This window comes from Mastigoproctus giganteus, chromosome 11 (assembly GCF_048544385.1).
Source record: "Mastigoproctus giganteus isolate SK-2022 chromosome 11, ASM4854438v1, whole genome shotgun sequence".
NCBI classification, from domain to species: Eukaryota; Metazoa; Arthropoda; class Arachnida; order Uropygi; family Thelyphonidae; genus Mastigoproctus; species Mastigoproctus giganteus.
In genome coordinates, this window is record NC_143585.1 from 121,025,708 (window position 1) to 121,043,385 (window position 17,678).

Below are 17,678 nucleotides of genomic sequence, written 5' to 3' on the forward strand. Positions count from 1 at the left end.
CTCTAGGAATTGGTGGTGCACGTTCCACAGAACGAACGAGAGAGAAGGTAATCGCTCTGTGGTCTGACGTTGTCCATGACTCCTGAACAGCCCAGTTGATCAATTTACTTTCAATTGTCAGGTGTTGCTATAGTGACATCAATTGTGCTCTCCCAGAGGGAACTGCTGAAGGTGGAGAGGTGACCTGGACGATTCAGGATCCGCAGACCAGACGAAATTTTGTAATTTTCAAGTCTTGTACCATTTCTGGTTGATGTTCTGTCTGGAGTTAGGCTATGCCAGCGGCAGTTAGCATCCATGCCTATCAGCAACCGCCCACCTGGGAGGAGATGGAGTGCTTCCTGGATGATGAAGATTGCAGTAGTAAAATCCTCACCCGGGTGAGAATATAGTGAGAGAAGATATAGGGACCCGAGAGCAGTCATAATCTGCACACAGGCGCTGATGGAGGTGCATAATGACGTGATTTTAGTCAACGTTATTTCTGGACTGCTCACAACAACAACAGCTGCCCATGGATGGTCTTCAGTGCAGTGAATGATTTTATATGAAGTGGGATATCCTATGACGTTCCCAGAGTGGACGTAGGATTCCTACAACATCATGGCATCGATTTGGTTTTCCTCAGCTTTGATCTTTAGCTGGTCTGCGACTACTTTCGCTCTCTGAGCATTTAGTTACAGTAACTTGATCTCTTGTCGTCTGTCTCTTGTGGGGCATCTATCCATAATTTACCCTTGGTAAAGGCTGTTCACTTTTTTGTATACTGGGCAGTTTGTGTCACGAATCGAATGATCGTGTGGTGCCCTAGCAGCCTTACAGTTTGCACAGGTTGGCGACTGTTCCTTGTTGGGGCAGTCCTTAAAAACATGGCTCTTTTGAGCACAGTGGCCGCAAGTGGTCTCACGCTGGTTGCAGTTATGGGACGTATGTCCAAAGCGGAGACACCTACACACTTAGGAACCGATATGTGCTCTTTAAACCTATGGCTGCCCCAGCCAATATAAATTCTATTTTGGGTTTCAACAAGCTGCCACACTCTTGGGGATAGTTCAATTATCCAATTAACCCTTGTCGGTGATTTCGTTTTAGCTCTGTATTTTGGTTTGATGTCTTCTATCACAGTCTCGTCCAGTAGATACATACTCAAGTTTTTATGGTAGATCTCTTCTTTCAGTTCCTCTGGGGTCATATTCTGGTCTATATCGAAAAGTATAATCGACGGCCCATTTTGGGGGGGGGGGGTTTCGGCTCTTAATCCATAGTTAGTCATTTCTGTGTTATTTAAAATAGTTATGTTTAAAATGCCTCTTTCCTGGTACCAGTTTCAATTATGACTCTGGGGTGTCTGGTTTTCCTGATGCTCTTAATTCTGGCGGTTTTCATCTGGTTCTTCATATTTTTTGTTAAGGCATCGCTTTAACTGCATCGCTAGTTTCCAGTTGTGCATCTTCAGCTGGTTTAATTATGATTACATGCGACTCAGGCTTCTTGGCTATCCTTTTATCTTGTACTTTTTCAGGTAAACTGGTGGTTGATTGTGTTGCACCATTCCTCAACGCATCTGCGAAGGAGCGGGAGCGTTGTTGCATTTATTTCCTCGGTCCTGTGTAAGGACGTCAATTTTGGCTTCTAATCTTTCATGTTCTACATGGAGATTTAAAACCACTGTCTCCATTTTGCTGAAAATACCAATTAAATCAGACCTGATGGCAGCAGTGATCCTGCTCGATTGATTTGCCATATTGCAGGCAGAGTAGTTTAAGAATATGACAAGCATAAGTATGATACGCGCGAGTTGTATGAAAGAAAGCTCAGCTGACGCAGAAGAGCTCCGAGAAATCTTTTGCAGAGTGACGACGTTTTAGAGAGGCAAGTTTTATGAAGACCAACAGAAGTCAAGCAGACCACAAAAAGGAGGTAGCCTTATGTGAGTACGCCGTATCCAATACGCTCCAGAATCTAGAGACATTCCTCGAAACAGTACACATTCTCGGGAGAGTTCCAGCTAAGAGAGAAAGAAAGATTGTCTGCAATGACGGTGAGAAGAAACAGAGGAAAAGAAAGAGAGACTTTTGGCACAATCAGCTATACCTTTTAACTGGACAAAAGTAAGTCCCTAAGTAGAGTTGCCGATTAAGTTATCACTCCTAATGGTCCATGTAAGTCTAAAAAGTAGGGCTGTAGAAGAAGTAAGGGAAAAGGGGGTGATTGATTGATTGACTTAGCTGACGTGAAGTTAGGGCTAATTTTACTCAGAGAAGGCGAGAGCGAAGGCGTAGAGAGAGAGAGAGAGAGAGAGAGAGAAAGCAAAAAGAGAGTTTCTGTGAGGTACAGGCATTGGTATTAGATATGGTTTTGACATACTGTAGTGGTTAACTGTAATTCTGATTTGCTAAACAAAAATAAGAAAATTATTGTAATTGGGAAAGGGAATTTTTTTTTGGATGTTAGTTGCAGATACTGAGATTGTTTAAACCCTGTTATATATAAATATAAAGTATGATGATTTGTAAAATTTCTTCGGAAAAGAGAGAGTAGAGAAATACTGTTAATGTATAATTGGGTTAAGAGTCTGTATGATATTGTGATTGATTCATCTGAGGACTGAGAATATGAGTAAGTGATAAATATAATCATAGATAGTAAGGATAGTTGGAAATATTCGGGATTATGCAGTTGTAATAAGACTATCTGAAAATTTCAAAAGAAAGTGTTATGTTTATTCTTCATATTCTTTGTATTAGTCATGTAAATAGAGTATATGTAATAAATGTCATGTTTAAAAGTTATAATGATAATGTCCTGATTCAGGAAAACATGCACTGCCTATTTTGAGAACTCAGGTAAATCTCAGGGGCAAAAGAAAATAATCCTCCTTATCTGAAAGAATTCTGATATTAACCGAAGTCAGTTGGCCGGGAAGTGACCATGAAGGGGCTGAGGAAACCTGTTGTAAAGAAAAGGGTTTTACAATAGCTACATTTCGTAGTTCCGAGGTAAACGTGTTTTATAAATAATAAATTTTCTGTTTGTACTCCGGCACGACAACCAAGTCAGTAGAGTTTACAATAAATCGTCAATACAAATATTTATCGTATTTAGTAGTCACGGGCTTGAACCCCGGTCCACTCAATGAACGTGTACTATGCATTCTCGCTCCTGACCACTGGGCTACGTCAGGCCTAATAGTAGTTTTTATATTTGTAAAATAATAAGAGAAGTTTACCTCAATAAGATATATATTTCTGAAATTGCAGTTCGGGAGTGGAGTAGCACACGCTCTTTGAGTAGACCGGGGTTCAAGCTCCTGACTGCTGAATACGGTCGATCTGCCAACCCGCACTGGACCAGCGTGGCAGATTATGGTCCATTTCCCTCACCATGAATTGTTGAGGAGGCTTCCATCCTGCAGTGGGTTGATAATGGCTGCAGTTTACCTTTTCCTTATCGCTACCGTGATACGCTGGGGGTAGCCGCGGAAAAAAAAAATACATATAGACTGTTGAAATATATATAACTACTATATATAGATATAAAGCATGTCCCTCACAACACGACCAAGTAGCCAGTCTAATACATCAGAAGCCAGCACAAAAATACCATTTTTTAATTCATTTATTGTATTTAAGTAGTTGCTGCTTAAAATTTGGCAACACCACTGTTTTTGCTCAGTTGCAAGGTAGGAAAATACCAGTTAATCAAAGATATTATAACGTATTGCAAATAGGAACCTCAGGTCGTACTAGAGACCACCTTTTACAAACTATACTGGGACCGCGCCATAACAACGGACAAGGCGTTCTTGTACAACAGACCAGACATAACCCTCATCCGCACCAACATCAGCAACCTCCAGAAAATCTAGGAGGAAAAGTTCAGGAAGTGCACAGAATTAAGACAAGAAGTCAAAGAAACGTGTCACATGGAATACGTAATGACTATCCCGATCACCGTGTCAACTAGAGGTACGGCGCCAAGGAGTCAACATAAGAACCTAGCAGAAATAGGCATCCCAGAGAACACTTACATGGAACTCTAAAGCGCCGTGATTCTGAACACCTGTAAGTCAGTCAGAGAGTACCTCGATCAACAGTAATAGCAACTGGATACAACCAACCGCCTCATGTACTTGGTACGTCACGGGGTGGAAAAATTCCCATAAGGAGGAAAAGTCATAATAATAATAATAAATACATTGCCAAGGAACCCAGAGTGTTTGATGACACATGTCCACGATGCCACCTTGCCTCAGAAACGATCCAACACATCACCGCGGGGTGCAAGGTGATCACGACTGAGTACACTCATAGACACGACCAGGTAGCCAGGATAATACATCAGAAGCTAGCGAGGAAATACCAGTTGACCAAAGAAAGTGTACCATACTACAAGTACGAACCCCAGGCAATACTAAAGATCCGAACCCACAAGTTGTACCGGGACCGCGCCATAATAACGGAGAGGACAATCCCGCAAAACAGACGGGACATAACCCTTGTGGACAAGAATGAAAAGGCTACCTATCTGATTGACATAGCGTTACCCAACACTGGCAACCTGCAGAAAATCCATGGGGAAAAGATCAGGAAGTACACGAACCTAAGATAGAAGATCAAAGAGATGTGGCATATGCAACAAGTAGCGACCACTCCGATCATCGTGTCAACCACAGGTATGATGCCAAAGACCCTACATAACAGCCTAGCAGCAATAGGTCTCCCAGCGAACACCTGCAAGGAACTCCAGAAAGTCGCAATCCTGAACACCTGTAGGATAGTCAGAGTTCCTCGACCAACAGTAACACCAGACATAACAACAACCACCCTGTGTACTTGGAAACCCCAATCAGGGAGAAATAATATATAATAATAATAATAAATATCTATAAATATTTTATATCACAGATGCAGGAGAACTGTGTTTGATAGCACTATTCTGCTGGCAAACAAAGTTATCCTGAAATATATTCTGTCTTCCAACAATGTTATATCTAATTTTTTTTCTGAATTTCTTTCAGCTAAAATCTGTATAGTAAAACTGGTTAATTAACACTCTGTGGAAAAGTATTCTGTGCTGAATAGTCATGTAAAATAAAAAAATAAATAAAATTTCTATTTACACTCAGGAACAACCCCAGGATCAGAAGAGTTCACAAGATGGTGTTAAATACTGCATCGTATTTAGCAATCTCGCGAGATTGAACCACGGTTACTGTTCAAAAGTGCGTGTATTTATTTATGCATTATTCGATCCTGACCACTCATGAGAGCCTTTAGTCTAATGATATTTTGTATTAGCCGATTTATAATGAACCACAGCTCATAGAATCAAATGATACAATTAATAAGTAAAAGAAAGGCAAAAGCACAAGTTCATTTGAAGCGTTACTTACCTTTCGTGGTTTATCTTTTGGTTTCCTCTTTTCAACTGTCCTAAGAAGTCAGCATACACGAAGAAAGAAGCCACATAAGTCGGTCAATCGTCCCCCACGTCTACCGGACTGAAAACTAATTGATCAAAGTAGCACCTAGCATGCTGGGGAGGGGGAGGGGGATTAATATGAAGAAGCGCTACTTTCTTCGTCCCCATTTCAATTTGACCTAGTGACTGCAGTTTTTCGATTCACAAGATACGTCAAGACTACTTCGTTTCACATAAGCTCATCGATGAACATGCAATAAACACTTTTAGTATGCGAATATCGTGTATTAGCACACTTCGAAGAAGGCCAAGGAACTGGATGCAAGACTAGGACAAGGAAAACAAAAAAGTTGCACTATTGTTTTCCTTGTCCTTTTCACTTGTGCAATTCATAAATTGCGTAATAAATGTGATCTTGGCTGTAATGATTTAATTATGCCTATTAGGCATTTCGATCTACGCTAACAGGCTTTATGTAATACGTTTAGAATAAAATTTTCTTTAGAACAAATGACTTCATCCATCAATTACCACCATAGCTACAATTTTCATCCATACAGTTTACTTGCTTGTATAGTAATATTCATTTTCACAGCAGTTATACCCCAATATCGAGACTTCTTTCACCTACCCATTCCATTACCCATTACCCGTTCGATTACCCATTCCCAGGGTTTTATACGCATGCGCGTCAATATAAATAACTTGAAATATACAATAAAATACTAAAACCCACAAAATTACAAAAAGAGTAATTTTACATGTTAAATTTTTCGTGCTTTAGTTATTTCAAATTCTTTAATTTATGCCATCCTTATTTCCGAAATATATCTCTTTCTGTTGCTAATATTGAAAGATCACCAAATGATCTTTCAATATTAGATTATAGATTTATTTCAATTATAGATGTTAAATATTTCTTAATTAATTTTCTGAAAAAGACCTTTCTCCAGTTATAACAGAAACAAGAAGAATAAAAAAAAAAAAAATCGAAATACAGTTGCAATATGTTTTAACATTTATTACATTATGTTCACATAATGTAACAACTCTTTTGGATAAGAATGACGCAAAATCACTTCCACTTGGATAAGCAAGTAATATTTTTAATGATATCATTAAAAATATGATATATTAAAATATGATATTTTAATAAAATATTAAAAATATTTTTAATGATATCATTCAATTTAAAGACGCATCTATTATTTTGTATGCTAATTAATGATACAATTAATGAATGATACTATTCAATTCAAGAACTTCTTCAAATGTAACTATAAGTGATTAAAAGTATATTTTATTTTGATAAACTTGTATTACGATTTCAATAATGAAAATTAAAAAATGAAAATATTAAAATATTCATTTTGTCGCCCTTGTGGCTTGCCACCTCGATTACTCAGTCCCGCTCATTTGAATGGCTAGCAAAAATCATAACGAATAAAAGCAACTTTAGTAAATCAGTGGGGATGGAAGTCACTGCAACTACTCTTGTGATTTCCATCATATAATTAAATTATGGCAATTTGGTCGTATTTCTATGGCCATACCTAAGAAAATTAAAGGTGATTATTTTTAGAATCCAATTTTTAAAAATGGCAAATAAGTTTACGTAGAACAGATTGCCAGTATAGATTCGTTTCTTACAGTAGTACTTGCCTTTCGCTACTAGCAAATTTAGTTTTTAACATTAAATTATACCAGGCCTTTTCTAAATTTTCCATTAAAAACTCCATTAATTAACTTTCATCAAAAATTACAGACAGTAATATTAGAACCCCAACCGCCGTTTTTCTCTTGATGTGGTGTCACTTTATACTGTCTTTGCAGACTCCGAAATATCAAATCATTATCTAGGAATTGACGCTAAACTTAATCGAGAAAACTAGGTTGCCTTGAGAACGTCCAAGATTTTGTTAGTATTTTCCTCTCTCTCTCTCTCTCTCTCTCTCTCTCTCTCCAAGCCGTGTTAAATGAATTGTAGCTTTTATTAAGGCTACGTTGAAATTCAAACCACAGTTCCTGACAGAGGATAATTTATAGTTGTCAGTTCAGTATCCGATACAGTTTATTTTCTTGTCAGAAATACAACGACCACCATCAAAAACAGTCATGCGAGAGTCTCCAACACGTCTATCTGCAATTCACAGTTTTCGATCTCAAAAAGCTATCCAATACAACCATTATGTCCTGCCTCAATGGTTATTGCGTGTGAGCTGTATTAAAATCATTCTAAAAATGAAATAACATTAATATAATTAAAATGAAACATCCTGGTTGATTTTTGTTGAAGAATCGTCGAACAGTAGTACGTACATAGGGACGTAGCTGTAGCTTACAAGGGAAAAACATAGTTCAACTGCTGTGTGATATTATAGTCTCCTTCCGGCAGAACGAATTCTTTGTTTCTTTTTGATTGGAATTGAGGATGAACTTAGGTCTAAACTAGGGCTTTACAAAATGGGTGTCGCCAAACTGTCGTATCATATCAGCATTGCTTCCACTGCTTCTTCTGATTCCTTTCACAGCATATGACATTACATTTATGTAATCAATTGAAATTATTGAATCTCTCGATACATTAAAAATGTTTTCCTCCTAGTAATACATTAAAAATTTAATTTATGACATTTATTCACGTGCTTAATATTCAGCGGCTTTGAAAGCTAGTAACTGACGTCGATTTCAAACAGTCTTGTCATGTTTGTGCTTAGTACTTCACATCATCCCTCCTTAGTTTTATTTTTATATTTTTGACCAAAAAAAAAAAAAAAGAAAGAAAGCTGAGTACCGCTGCATTTATTATCGACTTAAAAATAAGAAAAAAAAAAAAAAAGAAAGAAAGCTGAGTACCGCTGCATTTATTATCGACTTAAAAATAAGAAAAAAAAAAAAAAAAAAGGGTGGTGCGAATTATTTTTGATGCATACGCAGTCCGTCGGCATCAAAAAAGTGGAAAGCCCTTGTCTAAGGAAACTGTCTATACTTCTTGGCGGTTGAATGAAGAAAGTAACCCACACATCTTCAAGCGACAAAATGCATACAATCGATATAAGATCTCTCTTCTAAACATTTTAGGAGTGAAGAAGGCATTGAAAGGTTGAAATTATATCCGTGATGCTTGCCGACATTTACAAAGCCAGAAAAAAGAAATTCAGCAACTTCAGCGAGCTTAAAAATGCTCTTTAATTAATGATAATAGGCTACTGTCAAAGCTAACAGAAATAAAGTCATGTTTTTTTTTTTTTGTATATCAGTCACAGTTTTAGCATACTTACAAAGACTAAAACCTTATTTACGGTAAAACGTCTATCTGCAATTCACAGCTTCCGATCTCAAAAAGCTATCCAATACAACCATTATGTCCTGCCTCAATGGTTATTGCGTGTGAGCTGTATTAAAATCATTCTAAAAATGATTTTAATACAACTGAACCACGTTGCTATAATTATAGTTGCGTTTTAGGAGCATCAGCGACTAAGACCATATTGCTTCGTGTGTATTGTCTGTATTCTGAGGTCGATTTTCTGTTTGCTGGCGAAAAACCCAAGTTTCCAGGAGAAAAAAACCACACTAACCTCGCCTGAGACCGACTAACTCAGCCACGTTGTGGGCCTATAAAAATTCCTCATCATCGACGGGACTCGAATTCAGGTCTGTTCCACCCGGTGTGGAAAGCCTTGTGAACATATTATAAATAAATTCTGAACGTCGCAAACACCTTCATACTCGTAAATTATGTTATCCGTAATTTGGAGAAACAGATGAAGAATTAATATTGTGTAAGTACAGTTGATCATACACTTTTTTCCCCCTTTTTAGCAATTAAATTTATTGTGAAGTTCAGTAGTTGTAAGTTATATTTACAGGCGGTTAACTCATATAGGACATAAATACACGATTAGTATACGATACAGCTAAATACACAATTAACCTGGAAAAAAATACTCGTAATAATACCATTAAGGATAACATAACGCCTTGGACCTCTCCAAAATTAGTAGAAACTACGCAAGATCACATATTATATCGGAATATTGGTAATGTTATAAAAAAAAAACAAAATTAGGACAGGACAGAAATGTCGTTTATGTCAGGTTCCTCAACATGCACATCATTTCCCCCCCCTCCCCCACCGTAATAGTCACTTCCTGTAAATAAGAGAAAACCGGTAGTTAAGCCTTCCAAGTGGCTTACATATATTTAAGTAAGGTGCGCCTTTCAATTAATGGAAATTGATTCCCGGTTTCATTTTTTGACCATTTTTCTTTCTGAATTTATTGTATTAACTCCATTTCTTTAGTGAATATTTACGAATATTGCTTTTACTCGGCATCCAAGACATAACGCAAGGCAGGTACAGTACGCATAACTTTTAAATGTTGATGAAATAACCACATATTGTATAATTAAGTCATGACTGGATTTAAGCTTTTAGATCCTAAAATAATCATCCTAATGATCCCTAAATCACCCACCGATGAGGAGACAGTAATCTCTGAAACAAAGTTGCTCTTTTGGAAAAGTGCTGCTTATTCGAGCGTTTTAAGACTTGGAAAGATAATGGGCAATATGCTGTATAATGATGCCCTTTGTAGAAAATTTTGTTTATCTTTATATACACAGCTACGTAAAAAATTATGCTTTGCAATACTTGTACAAATGCTAAGAATTTCATTGGAGGATCAACCAAATTGTGCCAGTATTGTTAGCATTGATCCTCAAGTTATAGATTTTCGATCATTGTTACTCTGATTGTCTCCGTGATCAGTTTGGATCTTGTAGATCTCTTCCCATCCATTAGGTTAGTGATGAGCAACTGGAGAAGGAGAGCGAGAGTTTATTTATGTGAGACGTTTAAGTGAATTTCTTAGTAATATGATAGTACCAGAATCCCTTAATACTATGTTTCCATCGTTGGAAACAGTATTAAGGGATTCTGAAGCTGGGAACTATACATGGCTATGCTGATGATAGTAACATTATAAAACAATAGCTTATTTGAGAGTTAATATTTTCTTTTTATGTCAAACCAATAATGACGGGCGATCTAAAAACCAACAGAACCGAGCCATTTTAATTCGACCACTCGAGTCGATTCCAGGTGATTAGCATTAATTGTTATATCATATTATTATATTAGGGTTACACGTAATTTAATACATAAATCCGTATTTGTTCTGTACAATGCGTGTGTTCGCGGGTCGATTTTCCTGTTTTGCTGGACGAACAAACCCCAGTTTCTGAGGGGTAAATCTTGCTATCTATGCCTGAGACAGACTAACTCAGCCACGGAGTGAAAAAAGGCCATTAAAGTTCCTCGCGTCATCGACGGGATTCGAACCTAGGCCTCTTCCACCCGGTGTGGGGAGGATGGTGACGATACCACTGTGCAACACGCGCAGACAGGTGATTTGCATTAGTATTACTAGTGGCAAATAAAGCAAGAAAGCAAGATTAAGTATCAACCAAAAAAACCACCCTTACCCACATCTCGCCTGCCCTTCCCTTCCAGTAGTTTGTATAGTCCTTACTTGAATTTACTCAAACTACCTACTTCCACAAAAACAGGTGGAGGTTTGTTCCAACAATCAACCGCCTGTTTTCTGAAGGAAAACTTTTGCACATCTATCCTGCAACCATCCGATCCCCCTCATCCTGTACATAAATTAAGTTAATCCTTCAGCTTACTAAACTTAAACCTAGAAATATCAAGCATATGAAAATTAATAACGAATATGTAAAAGTGAAGGGGAAAAATAATTTCCTAATCAAAAGTGGCAGGAAGATGTATTCCTAATATAACTTGTCTGCACTATAAGATAGATACGTTTTGCAATTCCAATTGATCAGGTCATCCAAAAGAATCTGAAGAATATGTAACTACTCAGCATTACGGGAATTTTGTTTCAGAGGTTTACGGGTCAAAGCATTACCCATTGCATCTAATGCATGATTAATACGATTAAATTCAGGGGGTAAAAAAGGCTAATCCACGCGCTTAATATCAGCATAATTTCAGCGTATCGTCACCCAGCCATGCATTGCGAAGTAAATCTAGCAAGGAAGTGGTAACGCAAGGATGCGATAGCAACAAACATAACATCCAAATATACAAAGCTTCAGTTACAATATACAATACAACTACATAATATCCAAAGGTTTCAGCTACAATATAACTACATAATATCCAAAGGTTTCAGCTACAATATAACTACATAATATCCAAAGGTTTCAGCTACAATATACAATACAACTACATAACATCCAAAGCTTCAGGTAGAATATACGGTATATAGACATACAGAAAAATAAATAATAATTGCCGTATTTTTATTGGCCCAATTTTAATTAAATTTGGGACAAAATTCAGCCCGTACACAACTTGGCTGTTGTACAGCAACATTTTAGGAGCATTAACGACTAAGGCCTATTTTAGCGTTCAGGGCTAAAGCCTCAGGCCATATTGATCCGTGTACACTCTCTGTAAATTGCGTGTATTCTGAGGTCGATTTCTATTTGCTGGACGAAAAACACTAGTTTCCGGGAGGAAAAAACCAAGCTACCCTCACCTGAGGCCGACTAACTCAGCCACGTTGTGAAAAAGGTCAGTAAAAATTCCTCCGGTCATCGACGGGACTCGAACACAGGTAAAAATATATGACGAATAACTGTTATTGTCCAAACATCCCTTCCATTCTATAATCATCATTTCTGTGAATACAACGATTCTGTTCGTTTCACCAATCATCTGATTCAGATTGTCAATGCTGATTGTACCGCTTCCCTACATAGGACCAATACGGTTCGCTTATTTCCTTTTTCTTTTCACATATGCAAATAGTTGTTTAGTACCTTCCATGAATGTCCTTGCCAAATATTTCTCATAATCGGCCTTAGCCTGTCTCGCCTCCTGTGTAATTTGATCACAGCTTATAGAATTTTTTTTGCACGTTACTAAGAAAGCGGCAGAGGTTTTGTCTGGTTTTGTTAGTTATCGTAGAGTTAGGGTATGTATCAAATATCATTAAAGTAGTTAAAGTAGGGAACTTAGTCTTCTTAAATACACGCGTTTACTCTCATTCTACCATTGCCAACTGAAGACGTGTAAAACGAAAGCCACTTGTTATGGCTATTGGCCTTCTGTTTCCAACCGTATAACTTAAATCGTTTCAACATTGACAACCAAGGACGAAGACGTGCACTTCTACTTCCTTGAGCACATTTTAATTCTGTTTTTAAATCCTAACTCATTCATGCTAACTTAAATTTAAAATTATCATCCAATTTATTTCAACATCAATGCAGATTATAAAAAGTTGAGTATCATAATAAATAAATTAAGCTACGCTATTATATTTTGTCAGTTATAAATGGTACTTTAAGAGATCTATAATTTTCGAACAGTAGTTAACTCTAAACAGAAAGAGCTTGCAATAAAATGAGTCATTTGAAGTCAGTGATTTAGGGAAACAGATTATACATTGTATATTAAACAGGGTCTGCTCATACATGATCTACAGACATACCAAGTAACCATTTTTTGATAGTAATTTCATCAATTCATTTTCGTTTCAACCTTAAGCCATATCTTTTTAAAGGTATCAAACGGTATATATAGTGTCTAGAATTATTTCCTGAAATTATTTTTGGTAAAATCTGTTATGAAATTACTCAGTAAATTTTCCAAAATTTGTTCTAATTCTGGACTTACCTTATTAATTATCTAATAATTTGATTAATCATATCACTGAGCATAAGAAAAATTGAGCAAAATGATTAAAATTAACTTAAATCATTAAAGGCGCTATTTCAATACATTTAATATTGCGAACCCCTTCACAATAACAACTCTTATACCTCGAATAAGTAAAACCTCCTAAAATAGAAAAGTATATTTTTACTTTTCAATTGAGTGCTACCACTCAGACAGTACCAATTCAGAGATTATTGTCCCTTGATCGGTGGGTGGGAAGTATTCAAAGTAAGATTAACAACCCAGTTAAGACTTTCCCCCATACTATGACACAGGGGAATATTCAATGGGTGGAGGGTAGATGCCCCCCTTAACCATACGCATAAGTGTTCCTAGACCTATCTAAAAAAAAAAACATTCAAAAACCTGGTCGTCATGCCTTCCCCTTACGAATGGATACGATATCCCTGATATAAAAATAAATTTTCTGTTTATACTCCGGGACGACCAAACGGTCAGAGGAGTTTACAAGATAGACAGAATACAAGAAACAGCACCGTATTTAGTAGTCACGTGCCTTGAGTGACCGGGCTTGAACCCCGGTCACTCAAGGCACGTGTACTTATGCACCCGCACGCCTGACCATTAGGCTACGGCTTGCCTATATATGAGAAATACCATACCAAAGTTTCAAACTCGTAGAATTCTAGGGCTATAAGACTTCAAGTTTGAGGTCTTATAGCAAGACCTAGAATTCTACACGTTTTAAGCCTAGCTTGTTTTCAATTTGTAGTAAGAGATATGTATTTTTAAATGTAGAAACTCAGAAATGTGTGTATTTCCTGGCAGTGCGGTAACAGGGAATCTTCGCACCGAGGCAAAACCAATTTTTTTTTTCTAAACTATAAAGATTCCAGGATCTTAGAGTATCAAAAGGTGTTTTTATTTTAATTTTAACTGACAATTGCCCTTGCCTTCTTTGCCACTTCGCTGCTCCTAGTTACAGCATCCAACTATAGGAGGGGGGAAAGGAACAGTTTCCCATGACCCAACTGAAAAGGAAAATTATCTCATTGGAAACAAAACCTAACAATTAACATTCTTCGAGGGGATTCACATGACTTTGTACTTGGGTCCATAAATTCATGGTTGGGAACTATTAGTCAAACAACGCCTGTAACATGAGAGTAAATACCACTAAGGGAAGCATAATCGATAATATAATAAAAACATCTTTCGTTATAATTTAACCCAAGTCAAGATTCCAAGAGAAAAAATAAGAAAGAATATAACAAAACAACATAATAAAATAACAGTTACTGATGAGTGTCATGACACACACATCATTTCAGTTTCAAGAACAGTTTATCACAAATTGCTCTTGAAACTAGTACACATATTTAACAAAATTATGCAATATAATACAAGCAGGTTTTAACTTCAGTACACTATGAGATTAAGCAATGTTTTATAATCGTCTATCTACACTCGATCGTTTCTTGATAATGGTACCCCCATATGGTAAAGATCCCATAGAACCATCGAAAGTACTCGCATTAGGCTTTTTCTTTGTTTTATATGTTAGAATGCGATTCTTTCCCACTGGGACCCGCTCATAACTGATTGTTAATTTTGCTCTTGTTTTTCTGTTCCTCCAAGTTAAACGCGGGCGAGCACACGTACACTATATAAATAAATCCACTTTGGTATATATGCACTTCCCTTTCGTTTCTCTGCATTTCTTTCCAGCTGGGCTGCCGTTGCTATTTCTGTAAAAGGTAACCATATATATATATATTTTTTTTATCATAAATTAACATTCGTTTTAGAAACTTTTAAGAGATTCTTTAAGTTATAAGCTGAGTATGGTAATTAAATTCCTCAATAAACGCTCTTCTTTTTTTTCTTTCTTTAGTATTTGCACAATTCTGAATGAAAAATGTGAAGAACGTCGCTATTAAGGGATAACCGTTGTTAATATAAACTAATTAACTATTGTTAATATAAGCTACAACTGGTAAATCTTTTTTTTAATTCGTTTAAGAAAATTTGTCAAATTACGTGGGATTTTTAAATATTACCATACATGGTTACATAGCATTCATTATTTAATATAAACAATTCAATGTAGTAGCATCAAAAATTAAGGCCAGCAGAGTCGTGCTCGTTTTGCTGATAAATTTTCTCCAATATTTTTATAAAAGAATAAATATCATATTTGTGGGCTTATAAGACGCTGAGGCGTGGAAGATGCACCCTAATTTTGGAACAGTATATTTAAGAAAAAAACTTTTGAAAAAAATGTATTGTTAATACAATGGAAATTTAAATTTCAATATAAATAAAACCCAAAAGCCAATAAAAAACGGTATAGGATTATTACTCTTATTATTTTAGTATTATTCAACTTCAGAAACTTCCTGCATTGTCGAATCATCTTCCAGTAGGGGGTGGTCCGAAATTTCGTTCTGCTGTTCTGTTCCCGTGTTCTTTGGCATATTGTACTACTTTCAGCTTAAATCCAATAGTATAATTTTGCTTTCTTGATGCGCCTGCCATTGATTAGGGCTTAAATGTATAACTGGGATTCACTTATTACTCCAACAACAGCCTGATAATTACTGAAAAGTGTACTGACCGTGATCGCCATGTAAATTGCGCATGCGCTGTATTGCCACTTTCAGCTTCTAAGACGCACGGCGATTTTTTAAGGTACTGTATTTATAAGGAAAAAAAGTGCGTGTTATAAGCTGACAAGTACGGTTATTAAATTCCTCAATAAACGCTCTTTTTTTTTTCCTTTAGTATTTGCACAATTCTGAATGAAAAATGTGAAGAACGTCGCTATTAGGGATAACCGTTGTTAATATAAACTAATTAACTATTGTTAATATAAGCTACAACTGGTAAATCTTCAAACAACAAAGCAAACATAGCTTTGTTTAAATAAATAAATTTTCTATACACATATTTCCAGGATGACCACACGGTCAAAGGAGTTCACAAGATAGAAAGAGAGTACAAGAAACAGTACTCTATTTAGCAGTCACGGGTTTGAACAGCGGTCACTCAAGACACGTGTACTTATGCACTTCGCATTGACCACTCGCCTACGGCGGCCCCTAAATGAAGTACTGTAGAAGGATGATCTTTCACTAATGGCAGAGAGAGAGAGAGAGAGAGAGAGAGAGAGAGAGAGAGAGATAAAACTTCGAGACCTAATAGTTATTACTACAATGTATTAGAAAAAAGAAATAAATCATACATTGGTTACCTGTTCTTTCTGTGGGATCCTTATTAGCTTCTTTGTTGTTGAATTCTTTCGTCCCTTAGAACTTTGGACTTTGTAACTTGTTAAGGACTATATAAGGCCTGCTGCACACGAGTGAACTTCACTGCGAGAAGTCTTTTACTGAAGGACCATAAAAGGACAATAAAGCCAAGTGGAAGGTATTGTTTGTCTGAAAGCCCTGCCAATGCAAAATAGGGGTTTCAGACTAATGACTACTTTAGTCTGACTACTGACTACTTAGCCCACTTTTATGCATATGCATTTTGTGTCGCGCAACAACCGATGTCAAAATGTCGTCCGTTCTATAAATCACCGGGAACAAATGGATCATTTTATGCTCTGTCGTCTGTTTGCTTTGTCGTCGCGTCCTGAAATATATACGGTCGTGTCCTAGAGAACGCCAGCGGAAAAAATTCGCACGAATCTACCCCGGGGGCTCACCATCTTGTGAGTATGGGCTTGGCACACTCAGGGTCCTAAGCTCTGGATATCATCATTCTTCTCTTTCTTGGTGATTCCTTTCTACTTCTGACTCATGTTTTCTCTCTCTCAAGGTAATTCAGAATTTTTTTTTTTTTTTGGTGCAGCATAGGACTCAGGCTTCATTGCACCATATGTATAATAATAATAATAATAATAATTTTCTAAGTACATGGTGTCTAATTGGTCCTTTTATGCAAACGCACCACTTGTCTGTCGTGCGCTGTCTACACATCAGTGCTGCCAACCGCTCTGTCGGATTTAAATTACTCTTATAAAGAGTATTTTACAGACTTACCTGAGAGTTTTTTTTTGTTTTGTTTTTTATTAATCACAAAAAACAGCAAAGAGCCTTACATTTGTGAAAAACAGTTTGAAATATAATGATAACATATAAACATAAAAGTAATACAAATAAACTTCAGTAAAGTTAAAATATAGAGAATTAATCTGTCTATCTTGTGAACTCCTCTGACCGTTTGATCGTCCCGGAGTATAAACAGAAAATTTATTTATTTATTTATTTAATACAAAACATGAATGGGCTAAAACAACAGTTTTTGATATTGCCAACATTTCCTGTGGAGAAAATGACAAGCATTGCACCAAATCTTGCCTAGCTTGAATCGTTCCTTGGAATTTGACCACCAGCTCATCAAACAATGCTACAGACATTCCAAAATAATTAAAAAACTTTTCCCTGTCGTCCCTTAATTTTCCGTAGAGGTTACGAAATTCCCTATCTACAAATCTAGCACTGTTGATGGGATGAACAGCCCGTTC

General features: G+C 36.7%; 1 protein-coding gene across 2 annotated transcripts in view; it reads right to left on the reverse strand.

Moving 5' to 3' along the window:
• The window catches only part of LOC150078394 (4-hydroxyphenylpyruvate dioxygenase-like protein), a 110,984-nt gene extending 94,449 nt beyond the window's left edge, over nt 1-16,535 (reverse strand). Inside the window, exon 1 of one of the 2 annotated variants that reach the window (XM_090384806.1) lies at nt 16,398-16,535. The gene's annotated coding sequence lies outside the window, so the exon portion shown is untranslated. Of the gene's footprint in view, nt 1-5,395; nt 5,468-16,397 lie in introns of those variants that run through there. The other variant, XM_090384808.1, reaches the window with a different exon arrangement.
• Between the last annotated feature and the right edge of the window lie 1,143 nt (nt 16,536-17,678).